Below are 25902 nucleotides of genomic sequence, written 5' to 3'. Positions count from 1 at the left end.
CATCATAGTTCCAGGCAAGCAGAAACAACTGAACAAGGCTTGTGAAGGCTGCACCCTTGGGAGAGCCCCAAGGACTGGACAGAGTGTCCTGGTAAGTCTGCTTTGGGTCCCAGGCTTCCCCACCCCTGCCATAAATATTGAAGGCCCCATGTGTCAAATTACTCTTGGTCCTAGCTTGGAGCAATATTTTCAGCTGTGCTTTGTAGAAGCCTTTCCCAGCAAAACCACAGTTCTTATTTCAACACCAATTGAATAGATGTTTTCTACCCTGGTAGATGGACATACTCCTACTCAAACATTGAATTTGTGCACTTATGTCATCATGTGTCAGTTTTAGTTTGATGTGGGCATGTGTCTCCTGGAAATGGGCTGGCTTGTAAAAAAAAAAAAAAGACATTGCGGGGGTGGGGGACTGCCACAGTTTTTTAAGGTTTTTTTTTAAAGATTCTGGTTCTGTGCATATACCACACAGGCTAGTTTTGCCTATGGAGAACACCACCACATGCTCCAGAATTCATCTTGGAACTTCAGAGCTCATGTAACATTGCTATCCAATACGGAATCATTAGAGTAAATTAGACCTAGAAACATATGGGGTTGCCTAAGAACAACCTTCCCTAACCTGGCACCCTCTAGATGTTCTTAATTTTAACTCCCATCAGCTTTGGCCAGTGCCACTACTTTGACAGCACCTATGGGAAGAAGCATAATTTGGAAAACATTTTTAAAATACTCCCTCCAGCTTCCTATTCAAGTAAATAAGCATGTTGTTCAGTGTCCTTTTGGTAGGTGTGCCAGCTTCTCTTTTTAGTTATTATGGGGACAAGAGCTCTGGGGGTGTGTGTGGATGGATTGGTCACCTCTGCTGAACTTAATGGAGTAACATGCACATACAGGAGCTTTGCACAGGTTTGCCAAATCCCCAGAGCTGACCTAAAATCTCCAGGTTTGCCTGGATACCTCAGACAGCAGGCTTGAATCTCCAGGTGAGCATGAGTACTATAAAAAATAATAACAATCAAGGAGACCACGTGTGCAGCTTGCAAGCTTCAGCATGGCAGGAGCTGGCTGCAAATTATTGCATAGTGTCTCTGCAGGAGGGAGTGAGCTCTTTCCCTTCCTCCTCCATCTCCTAATTAACCTCCATCTCTGCAAATTATTGCAAAGATTTAATGATATCACTGCGGCCCACTCCCATGACATCAGTGAGGCTTGGGCTCTGAAATCTCAGGGTCTGGGATGCTCCTAACCTGGCAGCCCTATGTATGTGTCAGAATTTATATGGTGCTCTAGATGGATTATATACACTGGTATTCCTTTTCCCTGTTAGACCCTTGTTTTTTCATCAGTTTAATGGTATTTGTTTTTAACTTGCCTCCCAAATACAAAGAGGATGCTTTTTTCTTATGTTCTCAGAAATTCCAGATAAGTTGGGGACCATTATCTGCCGACTCTTTCATGTGCATTTTTTCAACATTATTCTGGTTATACAATGTGCAACCAACAAGCCACAAAACAGGTTCATCCAATAATACCTATCTCCTCAATGGCTGCTCTTCCCAGACCACCAAGGTTCTAGTTTGTATGTACAAAACCTGGGTTAAATTGCGGTATAACCACAAAATGTTGTGTGCTATTAACAGCAAGGCTCCGATGAATGACTGACAAACAAAATCTTAACACACTGGAAGCCTAGCCTTCCCACTCATAAACACATGTTGTTCATGAAAGCGGCTGTAACAGACTAAAGTAATCTGGAGCTTGAAGTTTTGCCTTAACTGACAAGATGATGTTTTACTAAATGGATTAAACAAGCAGTATAAATAGCTACGTCTGTATGAGTATGTGTGTGTGCATGTGTATGTTTGCACTTCGTTAAAAGAGGATGGTTAAATATGACATTATGTATATTTTGCAGATCTACATACTGAAATGATTTCTCTTCGCAACCTCTTAGCGTAGCAAGTTTCTCCCACTCCAGCTATTTGGAGGATGATCTGTTACACAGTAAGGAGCTCTAATCAAGGCAGGGGCCAGGGACAGTTTTGTGGGTCTGCTACCATACAGCATTCAATGTAGACAGCTAGATGATTCTCAGGGCAGTTTCGCACAAGACATATTAAGAGCTCATTTGATATCCTCTTTTGGTATTTATGGTGACGCGGGTGGCGCTGTGGGTAAAACCTCAGTGCCTAGGACTTGCCGATCGCATGGTCGGCGGTTCGAATCCCCGTGGCGGGGTGAGCTCCCGTCTTTCGGTCCCAGCTCCTGCCCACCTAGCAGTTCGAAAACACCCCTAAGTGCAAGTAGATAAATAGGTACCGCTTTCTAGCGGGAAGGTAAACGGCGTTTCTGTACGCTGTGCTGGTGCCGGCTCGCCAGAGCAGCTTCATCACGCTGGCCACGTGACCCAGAAGTGTCTCCGGACAGCGCTGGCCCCCGGCCTCTTAAGTGAGATGGGCGCACAACCCTAGAGTCGGACACGACTGGCCCGTACGGGCAGGGGTACTTTTGGTATTTATGACACATGTGGTCATCAGAGGTCAATATTGATGGGCACTTGCCAAGGCCCATCTTTCAGCAAGGGCCCCACTACTGACCATCAGAGACCCCTGGCTCTCTTGCTGCTCTACTTGCAATCTGCTCATCCATTCTGTCTCTCTGGCCCAGGAGAGCACCAGCAAACAATAAGGAGAATGGCAGTTGTCCCTGGCTGCTTGCTCATCTGTTCTTTCTCTCTGGACTGTGATGGAGACTAGGCCTAAAAGCAGAGGGAGAAATAGTGGGAGGAGTGAGGCCACTGCAGAATTTTGTCCAAGGGCCCCTCAAAACCTAGAGCTGGTGTTGCAGGTGATTTTTGTTAATGTAGGAGAGAGCAGCAAACGTTTCTAGCCAACGTAGGCTTTACAACTGTTGTGGCAGCATTTAGTATTTCATTGAAAATGACTGAAATAGTTATGCACATTTCTTAAGTCCACCTCGATTAGAGGGACATCTCAGTTGTGTTTGAACTTTTGTCAAGATGATTCACTTTGGTAGGTAATTGAAAGTAATCACCCTCTTAAATAAATCTTAGGAATATAGGAAACTGCTTCATAGTCAGATCGTTGGGTTCCAGACAAAGCTCTCTCCCAGCCCTTCCTGGAGGTGCTGGGGGTGAAACATTGGACCTTTTTCATATGTTCTCCCACTGAGCTTCAGCCCTTCCTCTCCATCCTCCAGTGCAATCCTGAGCATGTTTATACAGAAGTGTATTAGGTAAAGGGACCCCTGACATTAGGTCCAGTCGTGACCGACTCTGGGGTTGCGGTGCTCATCTCGCTTTATTGGCTGAGGGAGCCGGCGTACAGCTTCAGGGTCATGTGGCCAGCATGACTAAGCTGCTTCTGGCGAACCAGAGCAGCGCATGGAAATGCCGTTTACCTTCCCGCCGGAGTGGTACCTATTTATCTACTTGCACTTTGACGTGCTTTCGAACTGCTAGTTGGCAGGAGCAGGGACCGAGCAATGGGAGCTCACCCCGTTGTAGGGATTCGAACCGCCGACCTTCTGATCAGCAAGTCCTGGCTCTGTGGTTTAACCCACAGCGCCACCCACGTCCCTACAGAAGTGTATTAAGAGAGGTTTATTTTCAAGTAAGTGTGCAAAGGACTACAGCCTTGCTAAACTAATCCAATGAGTTTCAAATCAATTAACCAATTATATTTGCATATATTTGTGCATTACCAAAGCAATAGTCTTGAAGAAAAAAAGCATACTGTACTTTCTTTGCTTTTAGATGGAGCATGTATGTTCCTACACATCATACATTTAAAGACATCCCATCCCAAACCCGAATACTGGAAACTGTAGTTTACCCCTCACAGAGATTCAATTCCCAGCACCCTTAACAAACTACAGTTCACAAGCTTCTTGGGGTGAGTGCTTTAAATGTGTTTTAAATGTATAGTGCAGGCAAACTCAGCTCTCCAGATGTTTTGGGACTACAACTCCCATCATCCCTAGCTAACAGGACCAGTGGTCAGGGATGATGGGATTTGTAGTCCCAAAAACATCTGGAGGGCCGAATTTGCCTATGCCTGTATATAGTGTGGAAGCAGTCTAAGAGAGACTTTTCTAAGATGGGACATGCTACCTTCAGTTACCATTGTTACTTGTCTTAAGTTTATTCATTCATTATATTTCTAGCCTGTCTTAATAACACCCTCATCAAAACAATCCATTCGAACAATGTATCTAAAACCATATGTTGTCCAATTAATGGGGTGAGGGGTGTCTTTTTTAGTCCATTGGAAAACTTTCTACTTGATTAATCAAACTAACCAAGTAGATTAGGTTGCAGCCCTACTTTCCATAACTTCAGTGGAATCCAGGCAAATAACGGCACCACATTTCAAGGAAGAAATACAGGGCAAGAAACAATCCATTTAGTTTAAGCATCTAGGAACTATTTCCTAGATATAGGAGGAGTTCATCAATGGAATTGAGGGAGCCAAGAAAGCCATAATTTTTTATGCAAGAGGCTGGGTAGAAGGCAGAGGACCTGCTTCTTTGCTTGATAAACTTGGCTATGACCTTTCAGTTCTGCTATCATCGGAACAGGAAGTGAAGAGAAGTTGGTGGTGCCAGAAAACCACACAAAGAAAATCTAAAGGCAGCCTGCTTTACAAAAAAAGTGTCAGACTCTAGCAGAGAATTGAGTCAAGATGTTCTTTGGAATGAAGTATGTGGCCAAGTGAGAGCCCTATTCACATGGTTGAAATAGGGGAAACTGAATGCAAAGAGTGGAAGAGAGATTGTGTCTGTTATCTCCATTCCCAAGCAGTGCCAGCTCCTACTAGCCCCTCCTCCTTAATTGGGTCCCTTCTCCTCACCATTGCCATTCAGTATTTTTCTTGGGGCCCAATCTTCACTACCGTGCAGGAGAGGGCAAGGGAAACAGGCCCTTGCTCTTTGTCACCATTTCCCCTGCTCTCCTCCATCTTCATGTCCTTGAAGGGTAGATCTACTATGAAGCTAATGAGGCTTAAGCCTCAGGGCCCCTAATCCTCAAAGGGCCCCCAGAAGTTACTTTAGCCTGCATTGCTTAAAATGTTTGGGTCTAGTAGGCCCAATTTGAGACCAGATTTGAGTGGCACAACTCAAATGGGTTAATTTTATTTCAACAATCCCAGAGCTTGAGAGTCCCCATTGCCTGACCCCTTCCCCTCCCAGTAAGCCCCACTGACAGGAAGGCAACATCGCAGTGCCACACCGCAATGCTTCTGAGATGCTCGGTACCCCCACATTTTAAATAGGGCTAGACAAGGGGCCCGCTGACACTTGTCGGTTTCTGTTTGTTATTTGACAACCATTTTTTTTTTTAAAAAAATTCTCATAGGGGAAAACTCTACTAGTTGATTTCACAATGTCTAAAGGAATAGCTTCAATGAATGGTTGGCTGATTGGAGAGGCTGGACTCAGGAGTGTATGTTGGTCATTGATTTAATTCCAAAACTTTTGTCAAATTGTCTTCTTCACATTTCACCTTTAAAATGCTGCTTATCTATATGTTTTGTGCTCAGAGAGGCAGATTATTCTTTGTCCCACAAATGGTTTCCCAGCCTCTGTGGTGAGAATATACATAAATGGCCAACATCTGGGTGGGCTAAAGCAGTTCTTCCTTAGTCCTCACTTCCCCAAAACGTACAAAAGGATTTGTTTTTAAAAAAGTATTTTAACAGTAGATGGAATTGCACTGGCAAACCAGTTTTGACTTTGTGAGAAATGGATAGAGAACAGAGTTTGCGGAAGACTCCTAAACTGGGTGTATGCACAGATATTCTCAGAATGAGTATGATTTACTATGCATAAACAAAACAAAGCAGAAGACAGTGGAGAAGTAAAAACAGAGGAAGCCACATTGGTCCACAAACAACATTTCAAAATATACCACCAGGCAGCAATACCCTTATTAGAACAAACCACAAGAGATCTCTATAACTTTTCATCAGGCTGGATGTTAGGCAAAATAGAGATGCTGAAAGGGGAAGATAACTCTTCTTAAACCGGTCACAAGCAGCCATTAGTGTGGACAGGAAAAAGCACACTCACTCATATATAGCTGCAATTGACCGAAGATGCAGACAGTAAGCTCCAAATTTGCTTTAAAAAATTAGATCAAACAGCAGCTATATCACTCTAAATGGTAAGTGTGGAAAAGCTCTCTCTGTGTCTCATGCTTGCTGATGTTCCCTCTCCACACTGTACATGTTCACGACAGCAATCGCTGGTCAAAAGCTAGTGTGCAAATGGTGCTGAATGCAGTATAAGTTCTCTCCAAGAAAGATGCATCAAAATCAGAGAATCCAAGGAAAATTTTCTTCCCCTTTCTCTTTTCCTCTCTTGCTTCTTTATCCTATCACTGTCTGGTCTACCTAATTTGAGTCCCCACAGATTGTTGCAAAAATTGATTCAATTACCTCAAACCCACCCCAAATAATAATATTAAAAAAAAACTCAACTAAAATTTCATTTCAATTGAAACCAGCTTCCTTACTGAAGTTTTCTTTCATGGTGAAATTTCAAGGCAGCTTTCATATAGTCAAAAGTCAGAGACCACCCCTGCGTACTGCAGTTGATTGATGCAGGATTGCAGGGTGTTTCTGCTGGCATTGGGGTTGTAACAGATCGGTGTAATTCAGCTTTTATCTCATAGGAAAGCCCTCTGTGAGAATACTGTGTGGTCCACTGTGGTGTGTTTTATGGACCTAAAAGGAGAGTTCGGCAGAGTTTCATTACCCGCAGAGGCTGCAAAATTTATGGAAGCTGATCTAACTTTAGCAAGACTAGACAGCCCTAAATTCTGCATTAAAGAAACACAGAGCACCTCCATGTTATGCTTCCAGGGATCCCCTCTATGAAATAACTTTGATCCACAGCAGCTTAAAAATGCACCAGCACCATTACTTGGCTCTGCAGTCCCTTTAGTCCTTACCTCTTGCCCACTGTCATAATGCAAGGGTATTGTTTGTCATGCACCAGAAGCCAGGGATGTTTCAGCACTGTGGCATTAGATGGTTCAGATCCCAGACTATTCTCATTAAAGCATTACTACAGGGTTTGTGAACCTTTTAGGGATGAAAGGGAAATCCAGTTCGGTTCACATTTTAATGCAAACCTAATTTACGCTCAATTTACTGATGCAATTCATGAACTGAAACACAGCATTCTTCCAAATTCACACCTCTGAATTTGGCAATGCTGTACTTCCAACCAAATGTATATGTGTATAACAATGTGTGTATTGGTGAAAGCAACATGCAGGAATGTGCTATGTTAGGAAAGAGTGCTTGTAAAAATGTGTCTATTGGGGGAAGTGTGCTCTAAAATGCTGGCAAAAAAATCATGAACTGATGTGGAGATCTGAACTTACGATAGGACAAAAAGAGAAACTGAGAGAAATCAAAACATAGATTTGGCGCTGTGGGTAAAACCTCAGCGCCTAGGGCTTGCCGATCGCATGGTCGGCGGTTCGAATCTCCGCGACGGGGTGAGCTCCCGCCCTTCGGTCCCAGCTCCTGCCCACCTAGCAGTTCGAAAGCACCCCTAAGTGCAAGTAGATAAATAGGTACCGCTTTCTAGCGGGAAGGTAAACGGCGTTTCCGTGTGCTGCGCTGGTGCCAGCTTGCCAGAGCAGCTTCGTCACGCTGGCCACGTGACCCGGAAGTGTCTCCAGACAGCGCTGGCCACCGGCCTCTTAAGTGAGATGGGCGCACAACCCTAGAGTCGGACACGACTGGCCCGTACGGGCAGGGGTACCTTTACCTGCCCCCCAGGTATACACAAGTGTGAAATGATGGAGACAAACATACAATTCCCCCCTCTCAAACATACACTTACTTATTGCTATGTGCAGGATGGCTTAGAGTCTTCAGTTCTGTGAGGCAAGTGAAAGTGCAATAGCCATTCCACGGATAATGATAAGTATCCATCCCACAGGTTAGAATAGCTTCCTTTCCCACAGTATCCTCTTGGCACACTTGGGCAGAGTTTTATCTTTGCAGCCTCTGAATAACTCCTAGATCTGGTTTTCTCCCAGGAAAGAGTTGTGAAGGGTCCTCGACCTGTAGAAACCATCCTAGTCAGTGCTTTGAGGTTGAAAGAAATTTAACTAGAAATGTCAAGGTTTAAGACTGAAACCCTAAATGTACTATAAGCAGGAGGGAAAGAAGTCTCATTAAATGTGTTAAGACTGGGTGGAGAACTTGTGGCCCTCCAGATATTAACTGGCTATGCTGGCTAGAGATGATGGGAGTTGGAGTCCAGGAACATCTGGATCCCCACCATTGCAGTAGGACTTACTCCTAATTAAATACATATTGCACTGCATTGTCTGAACTCCATGGGACATAATTCCTGAAAATACATGTACAGATTTGCACTGTTACTGTCTTTCTCAGGTAGTCTAGGAGGAGTAAAAACTGGTGATGGAGCAGAAACAAGGTCCAGGCTTTTTCTTTCTCTACTTGATGAGAACTTTTGATATTAGCTCTGCCTCCATTTCCATCCGACTCCAGTCCTAAGTATAAACCAGGCTCTTCCCTCCTCATCCACCAGGTGCAGCCTGTATCACATGTCACCATGTTAAGTAGCTAATTAAATTAAGTAGCTGATCCTAAGATCAAGGAGCACAATGAACATGTTTTGCTATGTTATCTGTTTAAACATTGCTTCCATGCCATGGACTTCAGCTGACATTGGGTGCATATTGGTGGACCACTTTGAAGGAAAGCCATTGGCAACAACAGGCAATTAATATTCACTCTTTTGTGTTATGCGATATAAGACCAAAGAGCCTTGATGACTGCAGTATTTACTGTTGGATGTATCCAATTAGAACATTCAGTGATCAAAGCTCCAGATTGGTACTGGTTTGTTGTGGGGTTTTTGTTTTTGTTTAAGGAATAATGCAAGCACTCACAGTTAATTACTATAGAAAGACATGGAGAAAGCTTGGCATGTCTACTGAAGAAAATTATGCAAAATACCTTAAAATAATTACAGGTTCCTTTTGCCCACACCTAATTGAGAGCAGCAGCTTAATTTTCCTAACAACATTCCTTTATTCTTCCTACCCTTGAAAGTTTCCTTTGCACATCTCTAATTGACAAGAATCCGTTTGCTTCAGAGGAAGTAAGTCACTAATTTTAAATGAATGTTTTGCAATTCAGTTTAACTAGGAACTAGTGCCAAGTGCCCACACCTAGGAATCAACATAATTTATTCCTGAAGTGGAGTGTCATTCCATGTGTCATTGCAGGGGCAGCCAACATGGTACCCGCCAGATGTTTTTGGACTACAACTCCCATCATCCCTCACCATTGACCATTCTGTCTTGGGAATTGTTGTCCAACAGCATCTGAAGGGCACCATGTTTGCTTCCCTCACAATAGTGGATCAATGAGTATAGTCAAGTTTTTCTGCTGACAGCACCATAATTATTGAGCAATTGGGCTCCTGCTAACATGGTTATTGCTTGGTTGGGTCAATAGCGTCCGCAGATGTTTTTTGAGAACCAGCCAGACTTAAACCTTAGAAATCAAAGGGAGTTCAGTATCTTTATCACTTTGACATCGTTCTAAGTGTTGAGCATATATTTATTTATATACTGCAATTTTATTTGTATGTCTCTGAGAAAGAAGGGGAGCAATAAGTGTTTGATGTGTTTATTAATAAAGCAATGTAACAGTCTAGTTAGACTAAGCCAAAATTCATGAAATGTTTCTCTTTTTTCTTGTACAGGAGAACTTCCCAATGGACTGCAACTTTTGAATTTTTTTGGGGAGGGGTATATACTGTTCTCAGGCATGAAAGATTCACCTACGGTATTTGGAACATCTGTGACTGATTTTAAGTTTTGACAGTCCTAGACTGTTTTCAAGTTTTGTATCCTGTCGGAATCTGCAGACCATATGAAGAATAGACACTGACATTATTGATAATCATTACAAATTCAGTAACCCTGAAATCTTGGCAGAACAATATTTTACATAAATAGACTCTAATTTATATATTATCTCCCAATGGGTAATCTAGCCATTCTTTAAAAGCAAGGGATGGTTTTAGCAAAGGCTTTGTCATTCTTGAACAGTGTCTGCTAATTGTATTAATGTGCTAAAGAAAGAACATGGAGAGCTCATTCATTGTCTGCTAAATCAATTGTCACTTCCAATTTATGCCATTTTTTTCTAGGAGTGGTGAAAAGTCTGTATTAACACACTGGAAGAAACATTCATTTATCCTACTACAAAAAACGAGTTAGCATACTTTCCATAAACCATGTTGACTGGTTTGATCCATAATACTTTTTTTTTTCATAAGGTGAATTCCACCTCAAAACAAGGAATTCAAAAATCCCCATAGAGGTAGTTTCTGTACACAAAAGGAAGCTAGTATATCCTAATGGATTATTTACTGGAAGCACTGTAAATGCAGGGACCACACTACTGCAGAGGAATGGTAAGTCACTCAACATCTACAGGAAGGATGAAGAGCAAAGCCAAATAGTGTCCAGTTACTTCAGAGCTTCCCCTGAACCAGATTGGGATGAAAAGTTGAGGTTTTATCATAAAGGGAACAAACTGCAAACCAAGTGGACTGCAATCCTGACATCTGTTTCTGTTCTTTTGCTGTAGAATCCCTCCAGTTGATAATTTGAATTGGAAGCAACTTGGTTGTTTTCATAGGTCCTTTTCTTCCCAGCTCAGATAAAACAAACCTCTCCTGTGGGTCTAATGGTTTGTGTTCTGAATTCGTGGTTTACATGGCAAGGATTATCTGTATTATATTGCTAACATATTATCCATCTTGAAGAAAGCAGAATGGGCTAGGTCTTGAACAAAGTTTCCCTGATTTTAAGTTCACTAGTCAACAAGACGCTTCTGTAAAAGGGTGAGAGCAAATATCTTGCAGACAGTGCTAACTCTAAAAACACATTTTGAATTATTTTCCTTTCCAATGCAAAATTTGAGATGGAAAAATACGGATTTTGAATTTCTAAGCTATCATGGGGCATGATTCATGGGGCAATTCATACTGTTTTTATTCTGATTATTTGTATGGTTTTAATAGTTCGTATGTATGTATGTATGTATGTATGCTTAATTGGTTCTTTTAATGATGGCCTTTTCTATATTTTTAGCAGTTCTTATTTTTATCCATAAGCTGCCTTGAGTCCCTATCAGGGACAAAGGTGAGGTATGTATGTATGTATGTATATATGTATGTATGTATGTATGTATGAATAAATGAATGAATGTATGAATAAATGAATGAATGTATAAATAAATAAATGAAGAATTAGTCCTCCTTTACATAGTTTAGGCTTAGTAGACCACAATACAGAGCCTTAGCTGTAGGGAGCATGAGCAGGTGCAATTGTCACAGAAACATCCAGCTCTGGAAGAAGAGAGGGGACTACCAGTGGATTGATTGCCCTTGGCAGAACAGCATTACACACTCCAAACAGAGGTCTGCCCTTTAATGCTCCATGTTAGAATATATCTTTGTGTGTGTTTTCTGCGTATGGGTATGTACAGAGACAGACACACAGACAGCATACATACACATTATTTACAAGAATATGCTTAATTGGTTTTTTTAAAAAAATATGTGTTAGGTAAGATTATTGGCAATGGGTAGCGTTTCTTTCATTCATCCCCAATATTGAAATTAAATTACAAAGTTGGAAATAAAAACATGCAACCATCAATACTGCTTAGAAATGTTCTCCCATCAGCAGTTCTGGATGGGAGTTTTTTTAAAACAACAACAACACAAAACCCTATTATCAACAAAAATGTCCCGGTGAATCTGGAGAACTAGAATCAACAACTCTACGATTCTATGTTCATATGTGTTGCTCTTTTTATTGTGATATACATACAATTGTTATTTTATCCTATTTATGGAAATTCCCAGGACAATAGGATACATTTTGTGCTTTTTTTTACTCCTTTCAGATCAGAACACATATTTCTCTACTGCATGTAAAACTTACCAGGGACTAATTTTAGCAAACTATTTTGTATGCTGAGTGTTCTATAGCACAATTATGACCATTAGTCATTTTATTGTTACATTGGAGATTATCTTACACATTTTTACAAAGTATCCTTTTGAATAATGGTCATTGACCATAATAAAGAGATTAATCGGCTGAATATTGCTTACAGCTGTTTAAAAACCTATGGACAAATTTGCACCCTTTTTCTTAATGACAGTGGATACACAATGGAAAAATGTAATCCAGTCTGTGCATCCAATTTCTCCCAAACAGTGTTAGGTAGGATTCCATTGCTCCACCTCATCCTGCCCCTCCCCTCCCTGCAGGTCCACTCTGCTCCCTTTGCAGACTCCATAGCCCAGCCTATAAAGCGGGAATTTTTGACAAATTTCCCACTACCGTTAATACCAGTTTAGGCAGAATTAGCATTAGCAATGTGGGGAGGTCTAGTGTAGACAGCTTTCTGGCTACCCTCACAATGTTCAGCACTATGGTTATCGGATCTGCTTCAACCCATCCAAGAGATCAAGTGTTAGAAAAGGTGTTAATAGCCAGAAGTCTGTCTGCACCAAATCCTACACCAATTTTGCCTCAGCAGTGCTAACAGCAGTGGAAAACTAGTCACAATTTTATTTCATGTTGAAAGAAAAGATGTTGAGAGCTACATTTCATTCAGAATTCAAGAGTTTTACTTATATTAAAAATGACTTCTCAAAATGAAGTGGCAAATTAATTATATGTGGAATTCATGAATTGTTGTGTGACACAAACTAACTGGGGGGGACCCCAGGTGTTTCCCCCCTCCTCCATTTGGGATTTTTGAATGGAGAAATTAGGGGTACCTCATCTGTTTTCTCAGAAGTAAGTTCTAATGAGTTCAATAAAACTTACTTCCAGGCAAGTGAGCATTGGATTGAAGCCTTACAGGATAATCCTAACCATGTCTGCCCAGAAATAAGTCCCACTGAATTACTCCCAGGTAGGTGGAGTTAAAATAATTAGCCTTAGGTCCCATTCCCACTATACATTTAAAGTACTACAATACTACTTTAAATAGTCATGGCTTCCCCCAAAGAACTCTGGGAGCTACAGTTTGTTAAGATTACTGTGAGTTGTTAGGAGACCCTCAGTCGCCTTGCAGAGCTACAATTCCCAGAGTTTCCTGAACCATTCTGAGATGGAAGAAATTCTCCTTTCCGGCATGTGCCTAGTTTGTGCAGATGGTGAGGAGAAAACAGACACTGAGAGATCTGCATTCTGATTTGCTTCTGGAACTTTCTACATTTAAGTAACCAGCTTTCACAACTCTATAAGCAAATGGAGGTTAGATGGACTTTTTTGACATGCCATAACCATACACAAGCTCCTCTTGTGGAGGAAAAAGATATCATTGGTTGCTAGCCACAAAAGCTGTGTTTAATCAGTTGTTCTGAACATCAGTTGCTGTGAATTATGTGTAAAGAGAATGCTGTTGTGTTCAGGTTCTGCTTTCAGGTTCCCTATAGGCATCTATCTGGTTGACTGATGTGAGAACAAGATGCTGGACTAGATGAGCCATTGGCCTGATCCAGCAAACTCTTATTATGTACTGTAAGGACAAAGACCCCAGAAGACGTCTGAGGTTCCCCCCACCATCATAAGTTGGCAGGTTAACTTATTTTGCATTCAACGTTCTCCATTGGTGCCAGTTTGATTATCCTACTGTAATCAAGATTTGTATGAATGACATTATGTTTATTCTAGTCTCATTCCCTGCTTGTTCTTCTTGTACATAAACAGCTATACCAATACTAAACAACTATAATTTTGCAGTACAGACGCAGATGTGGAGAAACCCGAGCCTTTCAAGGAGGTCAGTCAGGTCAAGAAATATCAGATTTTCATCACCTGATTTCTGTATAGTGAATTCAATAGCATCAGCTGACTCTTTGACTTAAGGAGTCTATACAATATTGGAAGAAAATAGGATTGGAGCCAGTGAAGAATGGCTCCACATAGATTTTGACAGAGTTACAGCTCAATTTTATATTGCATTTATAGGAATTGTTTTAAAATGTTAGCATGAACAAGGAACAATTGGGGGTGGGGAGAGCCCAAAATACCCACTTTCGTTGTCAAGACAAACATAGGTATTTTAAACTATGCTAATGTAATGCTGTTTGTAATGAGATTGGTACCTTGGTGCTTTGCCCCAGTGGCGTAGCGTGGGTTGTCAGCACCCGGGGCAAGGCAAGTAATATGTGCCCCCTAACCCGTGGATTTGCGCCCCTAACCCTAACCCCCAGATGTTGCGCCCGGTGCGGCCGGCCCCCCCTGCACCCCCCACGCTACGCCACTGCTTTGCCCTGAGTAGTGGCAGATCCCAACTGATACCTCTTAAGTACCAGGAGTGGATTGCACTCACATTCCATTGCAGACAATGACCCACGTTGAACATAAGTGTCTGCCTCATGGTTAAGTATCCATGAAACTCTGCTTTAATTAACAACATTAACCTCATTAACTACAATGCAGCCCTATACATCATCACCAACTGCATTTATTAGTCACTTTTCTCAGAAAGTGACCCAAAGCCAGTCCTTTTTTTCTAGCAAAAGAAGTGCCAGCACTGCGTACCATTGAGTGTCACCAGAAAAAAACACAACACTGGCAGTATAGGCGATTTACAGAATAATAAACATGTTACATTGGACTTTAGGAATAAAATTTGGAAGGGCAGTCTGGGGTTATGGAGGGCTACCAACAGATTACAGACCTCCTGAAACCACATAGTGCAGTCAGGCGCTCCTAAAGCTTTTAGACCACAAAATGTGAACAAGTTTGAATAAGAAATGCAGGAATTATTTTTTTAAAAAAATCTAGTCAGGCTTATTCATAATGCCAAAAGAATGATATCAGATGACTTATAAGGTCATGATCAAGAAACAATCACTAAAACTAAATATGAAAATCAGAACAAAATGAAAGCTAAAAACCACACGCACACAATAGGCAAGTCTAACACAATGGGAAGACACCTGTAATTTGTTTTAGCTCTCTAGTTGCTGGGTGCAAGAGCCAAAGCAAACCTTTGCCTTCTCACTGGAGGAAGGTGCAGGCATGTTAACTTGTCTCTAAACGGCCTCGGTCCAGTATACCTGAAGGAGCGTCACCACCCCCATCATTATGCCGGGACACTGAGGTCCAGCGCCGAGGGCCTTCTGGCGGTTCCCTTGCTGTGAGAAGCCAAGTTACAGGGAACCAGGCAGAAGGCCTTCTTGGTAGTGGCACCCGCCCTGTGGAATGCCCTCCCACCAGATGTCAAAGAGAAAAACTACCAGATTTTTTAGAAGACATCTGAAGGCAGCCCTGTTTAGGAAAGCTTTTAATGTTTAATAGACTATTGTATTTTAATATTCTGTTGGAAGCCGCCCAGAGTGGCTGGGGAAACCCAGTCAGATGGACAGGGTATAATTATTATTATTATTAATTATATTAGTGCCTGCTGGGTAGTTGGAGTTCCAGCTGCCTGGCAGACACAGAGACAAAACTCTGCATGACTTTGCTGTCCCCTCACTGGTTCCAAGCTGGGGGAACGGCAGAGCAGGGGTGGAGGAAGGGGTGTGCATTGGGTGTGGTCTGCCCCGGGTGTCACCACTGAGGGGAGTGACAAAATGTTGGGCGGCACTTACCATGGGGCCTGCAGTGTGCCCGAGCCACACATCTCTCCTGGGAGAGACACGGTGGCTTGGGCATGCGTAGGCTCTGCGCTGCCCAACTGGTCCGCCCGCTGCTTCCCCCCCAGCTGTACAGTAGCTGAGTGGGAGGAGGCAGGCAGACTTCAGAGGCCCTGCGGTCTGGTTCACCCCATGGGCAGTGCGCCCCGTCCCTGGGCACGCCGTCCCAGGCGCCCGAGCGGCTTCCTCCACCACTGCGGCAGAGGAGCTTCTGTTTGCCTTTGACCTCATGCCACATGTCCCATTCCTTCCAGCTTGAAACTGCTGAAGGGCAGAAAAGGCATATGGGTTTTCTCTGTGCCTGCTGGGTGGTTGGAGCTCAAAGATGCACCATTAAATCAGACACAAGACTCCACACTCCTTGGTGGCAAGGGCACATCCTATTGATGACAAAGTTTCAGTTGGCTACTCAAAACCTGTCAACCCTTGCTTACATAGGATAGAACTAATCTCATTTTGCAAAAGCTTGAAATTAAGCTAGTTATAAGCCACATTATTTGCATCAGATACAGGAGAAAGGTGAGAAAGGATATAATGACTTCCTAGTACAATGGCAATAACAGAAGTAATATTTTCCAACTACACATATTTAAGAGTAAGATTTATGCTGTTTTACCTAAAGTGATAAAAACAGAATAGTCCTATGGTTACTCCAGTTATTCTTTTGCATTCCATACAAAAGAATACACAACACATCTCATGAAATAAATAATATGACCCACCTAACCCCAGAAGAGACATATAAAAATAAACCAAAGCTACTGGAGGCCTATAAGAGAGAGAGAGAGAGAGAGAGAGAGAGAGAGAGAGAGAGAGAGAGAGAGACTTTCAAAACCTCTCAGCTACCTCTTTGGGGTGGGGTGGGGGAGAGAGAAATATATAAACAATGCCATCAATTTACTCCAAACTCCTCTTGTTTGACCGGATGATAACATGGTTTCTGTTTGTCTTAGCTGGCTCCTCAATGTGTGTGTTTATCTGTAGCTTGCAGCTAACTGATCACATTCCATATCTGTTCCATTGTGGTAAACCAGCACTATTTGCTTTGTTATCCACCCCCCCCCCCTTGAGGTGCCTTTTAAAATACTTCCAGATGACAAGTGGCCAAATCGTTTTAAGAGGATGTATGACCAAGCCATGCTACATCTCAAAAATGGCATGTGGTGAACAGATTCTCCTCCCTGCTCTACTCCCCAGATGCAGTTGAAAGGAAGAGAATATTGATGGACACATGCACACACCAAACAGAACAGCCACCGCAACATGGAATACTATTAAAGGTGCAGGTCATGTCATGAACAAAAGGAACAGGCAATTGAAGCTCAAGGTCTACCAGACATAAGCTCATATATTCGTTCCTCACTGGAATGGACTCTTTCCCTTTTTAATGTGATAATTCATACTATTACTTGGTTAAGGAATGAGTTTGAGATCTACAAAACTGCTCAAGCTCAAAAGTTTGGAACAGTTTGGAACAGCTATCCTACTGAAGTACAACAAAATCAAATAGGGCTATTTTCTTGTGTACTAGAGACAAGGGGTTAACTTTCCAATGGAAAAATCAGTTCAGTATCAGTTCAAATTGGTACAATGAGTGAGAAAGCGGGGTCTTTTGGACTGAGTGTTCCTTTGCTTGGCAATAAACAGCCCAATGACCCACTCATATGCTCCAGAAGTAACATCCCTATAGTTCTGAAGTATGGGTAAGGAATTAATTCTACTGAACTCAGTTGGGTATACTGTTTCCAATCTTTTTGTAAATGACTCAAAGCAAGTTAGAACCAACTGATGGTTGTTTTATCAGATCACACAATTTCCACCAATTTGTAAATAATCATTCACGACAATGGAGCATGAAACACAATAAAGGAATAGAGTTTATGAGAGGCAAAGTACTAAAATTAAAGGGTAAACAACATTCCTCTTTCAGTACCTCTAGTTCTTCCAATATAATTTCCCTTGCTTCCCAAAAGTGAATTAAACCACTTTGCAGAGGGAAGGCAGGAGGTTTCAGACTCTTCCCATGCATGATAAGCAGCTGTATCACTTACAAAGATGAATGGCTAAAATAGCATTATCAAATGCAACCATCACCTTATGAACTATAAAATCTGCTTTATTGGATCTGGTTACTAGTCCCAGTTCCTAAAACAGGACAACAAGCAAGGAAGATGATTCTGGACAGAACATTTCAGATGGAATGTGAGAAAAAACTTTAGTGCAAATGAAAAACCTATTCACCTGGAGCTAAAGGTCTTTGGAGGCATGTATGTATTTGAGTTTGTGATGTGAAAGTTATTTAAATACACACACACAAATTCACCCAATTCACTTGAATATAACTTTCTGATACTGTATTCCTAGATTCATAATATCCACCCAGCAGCAAGTTCAAGAGACATCAGGATGGGAATGGGGGTACTGAGCTCTTGAACATAAATGTTATTGGACATCTCTAATTCCTTTCACTAGGGAAACATTTTCTTTGGAAAGAGGATAAAACCATTCCTATTTTCTTTCTCCAAAGTGTGTGTGACCTTTTGGATTCTCAACAATTCTAAGAAACATGTACAATTTTTTTCTTGACTCTCGGTCATATCTGCTCCATCTGCACAATGGAAGGGTTCTATTTCATTACTCACCTCCTACATGGAACTTAGTTTGGTTAAAGCTTAAATTAGAACTTTTTTAAAAAAATAGCATGGCTCAGGCCTGGGACATGTTTAGCAATAATAAAGAAGCACTGTGATTACTTCCTACTGAGTAATTGCAAGCATGCAAACATCTCAGGAAAGGTTCCATTTCAGGCAGTATGAATTCTAACACACTTGCCTATGACTGTTTGCTGTGGCATTTGTGAAGCATGCATGCAGCTTTTTCCACAGTATCTATGCAAAGTTGACAGTACCAAAATGCCAGCCTCTATCCCCTCCCCCAATCTGAATTTGCCCTTTCTGCAGAAAATGCAACAATTTTTTTTAAAAGGTTGCCAACGACTCATTTACAATATCTGTGACCCATTTGCAATATTTGACCAATTTGCAATATTAAGCCCTCATCTGGAAGGACTCTATAATAGCAGCAACAGTCATTTTAGAAATTTGGTGGATACAGATTCAGTCATTCTGACTCAAGGAACGAGGCAGTTGAGCAGCTCGGCAGCTGTATCGATGACTGAGCAGCCCTATTTAGGATCCACTCTGCTCACCCAAAAAAGGAGGAGGGGCTAGAAAAGGTGCCTAAACACAGTCTGCCTCCTTTCCCCCCCTGACTGGATTACTGCGTCCAGTGGGGTCACCACCTAGCAGTCGTAAAAGACAAATGAACTTTGGAACATGGAATATACAGACTTTGTCAGATAACACAGGCAGCAAGTGTCCTGAACGCAGAACTGCCACCATTGCAAGAGAGCTGCAATGTTTTAACATCAATATTGCAGCACTTCAAGAGACTCAAAGAGCAGGCGAGGGACAACTGAAGGAAGAAAAAGGAGGCTACACATTCTTCTGGAAAGGTCTATCTGAACAATAACATCAAATACATGGGGTAGGCTTCACTATCAAAAACATTAAACCATAGGGGGTCCCCCCCCAAAAAAATGTGTTGTGTAAAGAGGGTCTTAGAATCATGCTGCTAAAGTTGGATGTAATCTTAGTACAGAGATGTTGTTGGAATCATAGATCCCAGTCATACTGCCTTGGGCTGATGGGTAATTGGAGTCCAACATCTGGAAGGCAACAGAATCCCCATCCCTCTTTTTGAATGTTCTTAATCAGTGCCTGCATTGTTCTTTATACAGTGTGTCAATATCCATATTATCTATTTTCCCCCTCTTCCTGGCAGCCAGGACAGGTGGGAGATGGCATTATCACAAAGTATTCTTTTCCAACAATATGTAACTGCAGGAAATGCATTTAGATGTATCTTGTAATAGGCTACACTTTGCAGCAGTGAGTTTCTTGCAGAAGTTTACAATAGTCTGGGGAGTTGTTTGCTTGGAAAAACATGTGAAAAAAACCATCCAAACCAGGGAGAATTCCCACAACAAAACCCACAGTTGCTGTTGAGGCAAATGTGCCCATAATGTGACTCCATGACTCATGTGCTTAAAATTAAGCAGTACATTCTAACAGTCTGTTTGGTTAAAGCAAAGGCATGTAGAGAAGGAACAAGTTTATTATTGAATGTTAAAACTAATTAGCTGGCCTTCTAATTTTTAGAAAGAAATATTTGCCCTTTCATAGCAGTTAGAAATATTTCATTTGCTGGTCTAATTAACTTCATAGGCAGAAAACGGAGATGTATGGCCAAATCACATTTATTCAGGACAGCAGACAAGCTGGAACTTACTTCTGAGTAAGCATGCTATGACTTCAGTTATGCACCATTTGTACTATACAGTTAAAGCACTATCATTAAACAATAATGCCTTCCTGCAAAGAATTCTGGGAACTGCAGTTGAAAGATGCTGAGAGTTGTTAGGAGACCCCTAGTCTCCTCCCAGAGCCACACTTCCCAGACTGCTCTGGGAATAAGGGTTGATGGTTAAACCACTCTGGGAATTGTAGCTCTCCGAGGGAAATAGAGAAAAGGGAGAGGAATAAGGAAGGATCAGGTTTTGGTGTAACTGAAATAGAAAATTTAGGGCTGATTGACTGATGCTGAATAATTCCATAGTAAAGGCTAAGTTTAAATGAAATCAGTGAAGGTTGGTTGATGAAGGAATGGAAATAAGAAGAGCCAGTGGGATTGGACCAGTGGTCCATCTATCTGAACACAAGGGCACTTTCCCTTCCTGAAGACAAAATGTATTATCATTGACTGAATACTTACAATCTCCTGTGCTAGCTTTTTGAAGTCCTAGGCTAAAACGGTGGACGTGACTCAGACAGGAGCAAGAGGTGCAACGTCTACATGTTTTAAGGATATGGAGTGTCAGCTATTCTAATTCTTCTGTGAGTGGTACTGGAGTCTGGAAATTTCATTGGGAAATAATATGTTCAGTAGGATCTTCCTTTTCTAATGTTTAAGAAATACAACCAAATACTCTAAAAATATTCCCTGGCCTGTGAACTATAGCCAGAGGATAGATTCTTTCCTTCTCATGTGCTTTTGCATTGGAACAAAAAGAATAAAATTCTTTGGGTTAGTTTGGATCAGTTTATTTCCAGAATTAAGGCAAGAGACAGGATTTTTACTCAGCAGAGAAACTACAGTGAAAGTTCCCACTGAACTTTGTATTTATCCTGGAATTGAGGGAATAGGATCTTCAGAAGTGAGAGCCAAGGGAGTAGAGTCAAAATATTACACTTCTCATGCTAGCATTTGTAGCCCTCTTTTGTACGGGGTTAAAGGCCAATTCCCAAATACTGTAGTTGGGGCAGCCTAGGACCTCCATACACGCTGCAAAGGCTTGTGCCTGTGAGATGTCACTTAGGTGCTGCACTGGTTGGACTTCATCTCTGGAGGTGCACTCCATTGTCTCAAGCCAACAACCTCTTTTTTTAAAAAAAAATATTTATTACTTTTAAACCTTACAAAAAGAAAAAAAGAAAAGAAGAAGAAAAAACATATAGTACAATATATAAACAATACACAACACAACATTAACACATTAAACAAAACAAAAGCAAAAACAATTCAAAAAACACACATCATACCATCTCAATATCCTCTCTTTCATTCCCTTGTTTCATCGACCTCCTCTCACCTCCCTTTTTGTATTCCATTTCTATTAATTATTTCAGCAAATCCTTTCAATCTTTCTCTATTTTCTGTCATATGGTTATCTTAACATATTTTAACCTTATTTTCCATTAAAACTATAATACTTATTTATGCTTAATTCCTTAAAACATTTCTACTAAAGCCATATAATTTCCTTCCAACATTTTTCTAACACTAATTTTACATTATTTCCATATATAAATTTTAAACTTTTTCCAATACAGTGGTGCCCCGCAAGATGAATGCCTCGCAAGACGGAAAACTCGCTAGACGAAAGAGTTTTCCGTTTTGGAGGTGCTTCGCAAAACAAATCTCCTATGGGCTTGCTTCACAAGACGAAAATGTATTGCGAGTTCCTGCGGATTTTTTTTCTTTCCCCCCTTTTTCTAAGCTGCTAAGCCGCTTATCAGCTGATCCGATAAGCCGCTAAAAGCCGCTAAAAGCCGCTAAAAGCCGCTAATAGTGCTAATCCGCTAATCCGTCAATGGGCTTGCTTCGCAAGACCAAAAAACCGCTAGACGAAGAGACTCTCAGAACGGATTCTTTTCGTCTTGCGAGGCACCACTGTATTCTTCCACCGTCTCTTCTCCCTGGTCTCGGATTCTGCCAGTCCTTTCCGTCAGTTCCATATAGTCCATCAACCTGGTGATCTTCTGTCCGAGGCTCTTGACTCTTTTCCAAGTCCCTTCTGCGAGTCTTCTTCTTGTTTATACATGCACTTTGCTTTGTCTTCTCCTGATCTTGTTCTTATTTTCCTTCCTTTGATGCTGAAAGGTAAATCTCGGGGAAATTCCCACCTGACAATGTTTTTATTCCTTCTCAACAAATCAGCCAAATCTCCATAGTTAAAAGTAAAATTCACAAGATGTTTCCAGTCGTATTTCAAAGTTCCTCCAAGTCTGGCAGTCCCCACAACTCCAGTCTCCTCCTGACCCAAGTCCAGGTCCCAAAGGGATCTATCCAACTTTCCTTCTCCGGTTCAAGCGGGGCTCCAATCCTCACAGTCTGGCTTTCTCTAAATTCAGTCGTAACAGGCATCCACTTATAGTCATCAAATTGCATACGCAAGGCTGGGACTCTAACAACTTTCTCCCCCGCCTTCTCCTCAATTTGCCATGTCAAAGTAGATCCCTGTATCGATTCCTGAGTAATTTCTGTATTAATACTCACTTTTTGTCCCAAATTGGTCACTTTTTGTTCCAAGTTATCAATTTTTATAATCATCACATCCGTCTTCCTATGGAGCTGTTCCAGTGAGTTATTAATCTTACATAATGCAACCACTAAGGCTTCTTCTGTCAACATCCTTACGGTCCAAGGTCAATCCCAGATTCTCACGATCTTATCTTACAGATGGAAATTCCCCCAGCTCCGCTCATGTAACAATTTCAAAGGCTTCCTCTAGCGGGAAACAATTTCTATTTGTATCAATCCTTTTAAGCACAGTTCCAACAATAAAGCTAGTTTCAATTTCAATTACATTTACTCCTTTTTAAATGCAGAAGGAGACAATGGAAACAATGTATTTCTCTTCTTTAATTTACTGTCCACAAACAATCTATTCACAGTCAATGAGCATATCCAAAACTTCAGTCTTACTAGCAGCCCGTTTCCAGGTTCAGAGCGGTGGTAATTTGATTTTCTTCACTCTCTCCTGCAGGCTTACGAGGTCTAAAAATTCCCCCCTCTCCTCCTGCTTCCAAGGGGGGTTTGATGATTTTAGCCAATGGAAGTTTAATCCTTTATGAAAAGCTTTCCAAGACTTCAGCTTGCAGCCTTTTTTGCTTCAGTCTATTTACAAAAGGGGAAGGCGGACTTCCTGTTTGAAACCTCCCCGTTTCGGTAGCAAATTAAGACGTTTTAAAATCCAATTTTCCGTTCTACTCACGGGTAGTTGTTTTAAAATCAAATTGTCCACAGGAAAAGTCAGCGCTCTCTGGCAACAGCAATGCGGCTTCACTCCGTGAAAGAAGCAGTCAATTCGAAGCACCGCGCCACTCACCCCACGTCGCTCCGGATCCCCGAAACCGGGTTTCCCCGCGAGTAGGGGAGGTGCAAAAGGTGCCAGCCGAATCCCACATTCACAGGCTTCTCCCGCCTGTGATTTTTTGTGGGTCCCCGCCTTCGCCGTGGTGGCCAGACCCTAATTTCCACGAAGCGAATTCCTCCCGATCAAAGGAATTCAGCCATTACCGGAGGCGCTAACCTGGAAGTCCTCAAGCCAACAACCTCTTATAGAACAGTAGCAGTTTGGGAAACTGAATTCATGGGTATTAGGGCAATTGAAAAGAAATGCCAGTTCCACAGAACACCCATGTTTTAATCATATTAGGACTGGGCTACTGTAGACACTTTATATGGGTCTGCTTTTCAAATGTTCTCAGAAGCTTCAGCATGTTCATGATTCAGACACCAATTTGCTGATGTGACAGGCTGCAGGGATCTTATGTTGCCTATCTTAAAACATCTTTGTTGACTCCCTGTTGCTTCCAGGCTCAATTCAAACTTCTGGTGTTGACCTTTAAACTAAAATCCTCAATGGTTGTGACCATGATAACGAAAATAATTTGTTAAACTTCCCATATCCTCAGATGTTCCTCAGAGGCTATGCTCCAGGTGCCACTGCTCACTGAAATATGGTGGGACTAATCAGCAACAGGGACTCCTCAATGGTGCCACAAGAATTCTAGAACTTCCTCTCAAGGGAAAAGCCATCCCATCCCCCTCTCTGTTGGTTTTTGATGCTAGGCAAATGTCATATTTACAGAGAACAGGTGGTTTTTAAGTGTGAAGTGATTTACTCCTTTGGCTGCTAGTCATTGACTTAAATCATTTTGCCCAGTATTCTCTACTTGTGGCAGGCATTGGCACTCCAGGGTGTCAAACAGAGATATTTCCCAGTCCTACTGGTCCAATCGTGGCCCAAGGACCACATGCGGCCCTCAAGGACTTTTTGGGTGGCCCTCAGCAACATTTGATCCCACCCCCATCCCAAACCCCTGGCCTACCTGGTGTCAAGTCAATATGTCAAGCCCCCAGCCCAGGGTCAATCCATGTGTCCAAAGTTCCACAGAGATCCTGGAACAAGCTGAGGCGCATCAGCATGGGCAGTTGAGCAGACACAACACTTCATCTCTGCTTCCCTTTTGCACTTTGCATGATGACTGCAGCATCTGGGCTTAATGAGGCATGTGACCCTCACCTGTTCCAAGTCTCCTCCAGCTTGTAACATAGGCCTTGCTCAATTCTTCCCTGCATGACAAGGCAGTGTGCTGCCTGCAGGTTCTGTGCCAAAATATTCTGTGGCCCACTTGGTAAGAAAAGTTGGGCCACTCTGATTTAATTGGTGGGGCCAGGGATTTGAACTTTGAACTCTGACCTTATCTCTGCAAAGTATGTGTTCTACCACTGAGCTATACAGAGGGTTTTTTTTTATTTTGCAGGTTCTTAGGGGGGGTTTTGGGGGGGGTATTGCATACTACTGATTTATTTAATTTAATTACTTGCTGATTGATTGTTTTGCAGGTTTTATTTATTGCCTTAATTTTATTTTAAAGCTCAATTCTGCATTCCAAAGGCAGGGGAGAGGGAGAACTGAAGGCAGATAAAATGCCCAAAGGACTCCTGTTGAGAGAGCATAAGTAGGGATGGAGGAGAAATGTGGTTCAGTATGCATTTAAAGCCAAATCTTACTGAAGGCATAAATGCATTATATTAGGGAAAATTTCTTGCAAAAATGTGCACATTAGTCAAAACAGTGTATTAAAATGTGTTTATTAGGTGGATTCACCCTAAAATGCTAATTACTTTCACAATATTTTTTAAAAAAATGCAAATCACTGCAAAATGTGGAGAACTGAATTTAAGATTGGAAAAATGAGGAATTGAGAGAACTGAATCACCCCAGATTTTATTAAAAATCCACCTACTGTCATTTACAAGTGTAATCCTGTGCATCCTTACACAGAAGTAAGTCCTGCTGAGTTCCCAGGTAAGTATATAAGATTGCAGCCATAGCTATTTTTATCTATCAGGAGACAGCTTTACACAAACTGTCCCATAGATATCCCAACTGAATAGCCACCGATTTTCTGATGTGTCAAAAGATTCTTCGACCCAAGAAAAGCAAGGTTCCAGGGCTACTTTTGAATGGAAAGCTATAATTTCCAATTAAGGTTTACTTTTCTAGTGCTGGCTGCGGTGACAGTTTAACCACATGGTGGAAGATAAGCCCACATTCTCCAAATTACAAAGATTGACCTATTAAAATATGCCACATATAGAGTAAGAAGTTAGTAGTGCAATACTAGTCAATTGCTTTCTAAATCTCAACTGGCCTTTAAATTTCCAAAGAGAAACAGATGTTAACATTGCCCAGAATGTTACCATCACTAAGTATCAGTTCATTCCAGC

The 25902-nt window shown here is 41.7% G+C and overlaps 1 protein-coding gene across 9 annotated transcripts in view; it reads right to left on the bottom strand.

Moving 5' to 3' along the window:
* Positions 1-25902, bottom strand: part of LOC308594918 (uncharacterized protein) — a 151682-nt gene that overhangs the window by 51469 nt on the left and 74311 nt on the right. Inside the window, exon 4 of one of the 9 annotated variants that reach the window (XR_014011663.1) lies at positions 25011-25113. The exons of the other annotated variants lie outside the window; for them this stretch is intronic. The gene's annotated coding sequence lies outside the window, so the exon portion shown is untranslated. Of the gene's footprint in view, positions 1-25010; positions 25114-25902 lie in introns of those variants that run through there. 9 annotated transcript variants of the gene reach the window in all.

This window comes from Podarcis bocagei (assembly GCF_964188305.1).
Source record: "Podarcis bocagei genome assembly, chromosome: 9".
Classification (NCBI taxonomy): Eukaryota; Metazoa; Chordata; class Lepidosauria; order Squamata; family Lacertidae; genus Podarcis; species Podarcis bocagei.
Note: the sequence above shows the minus strand (reverse complement) of the source record. Positions and strands in the feature narration are given on the sequence as shown.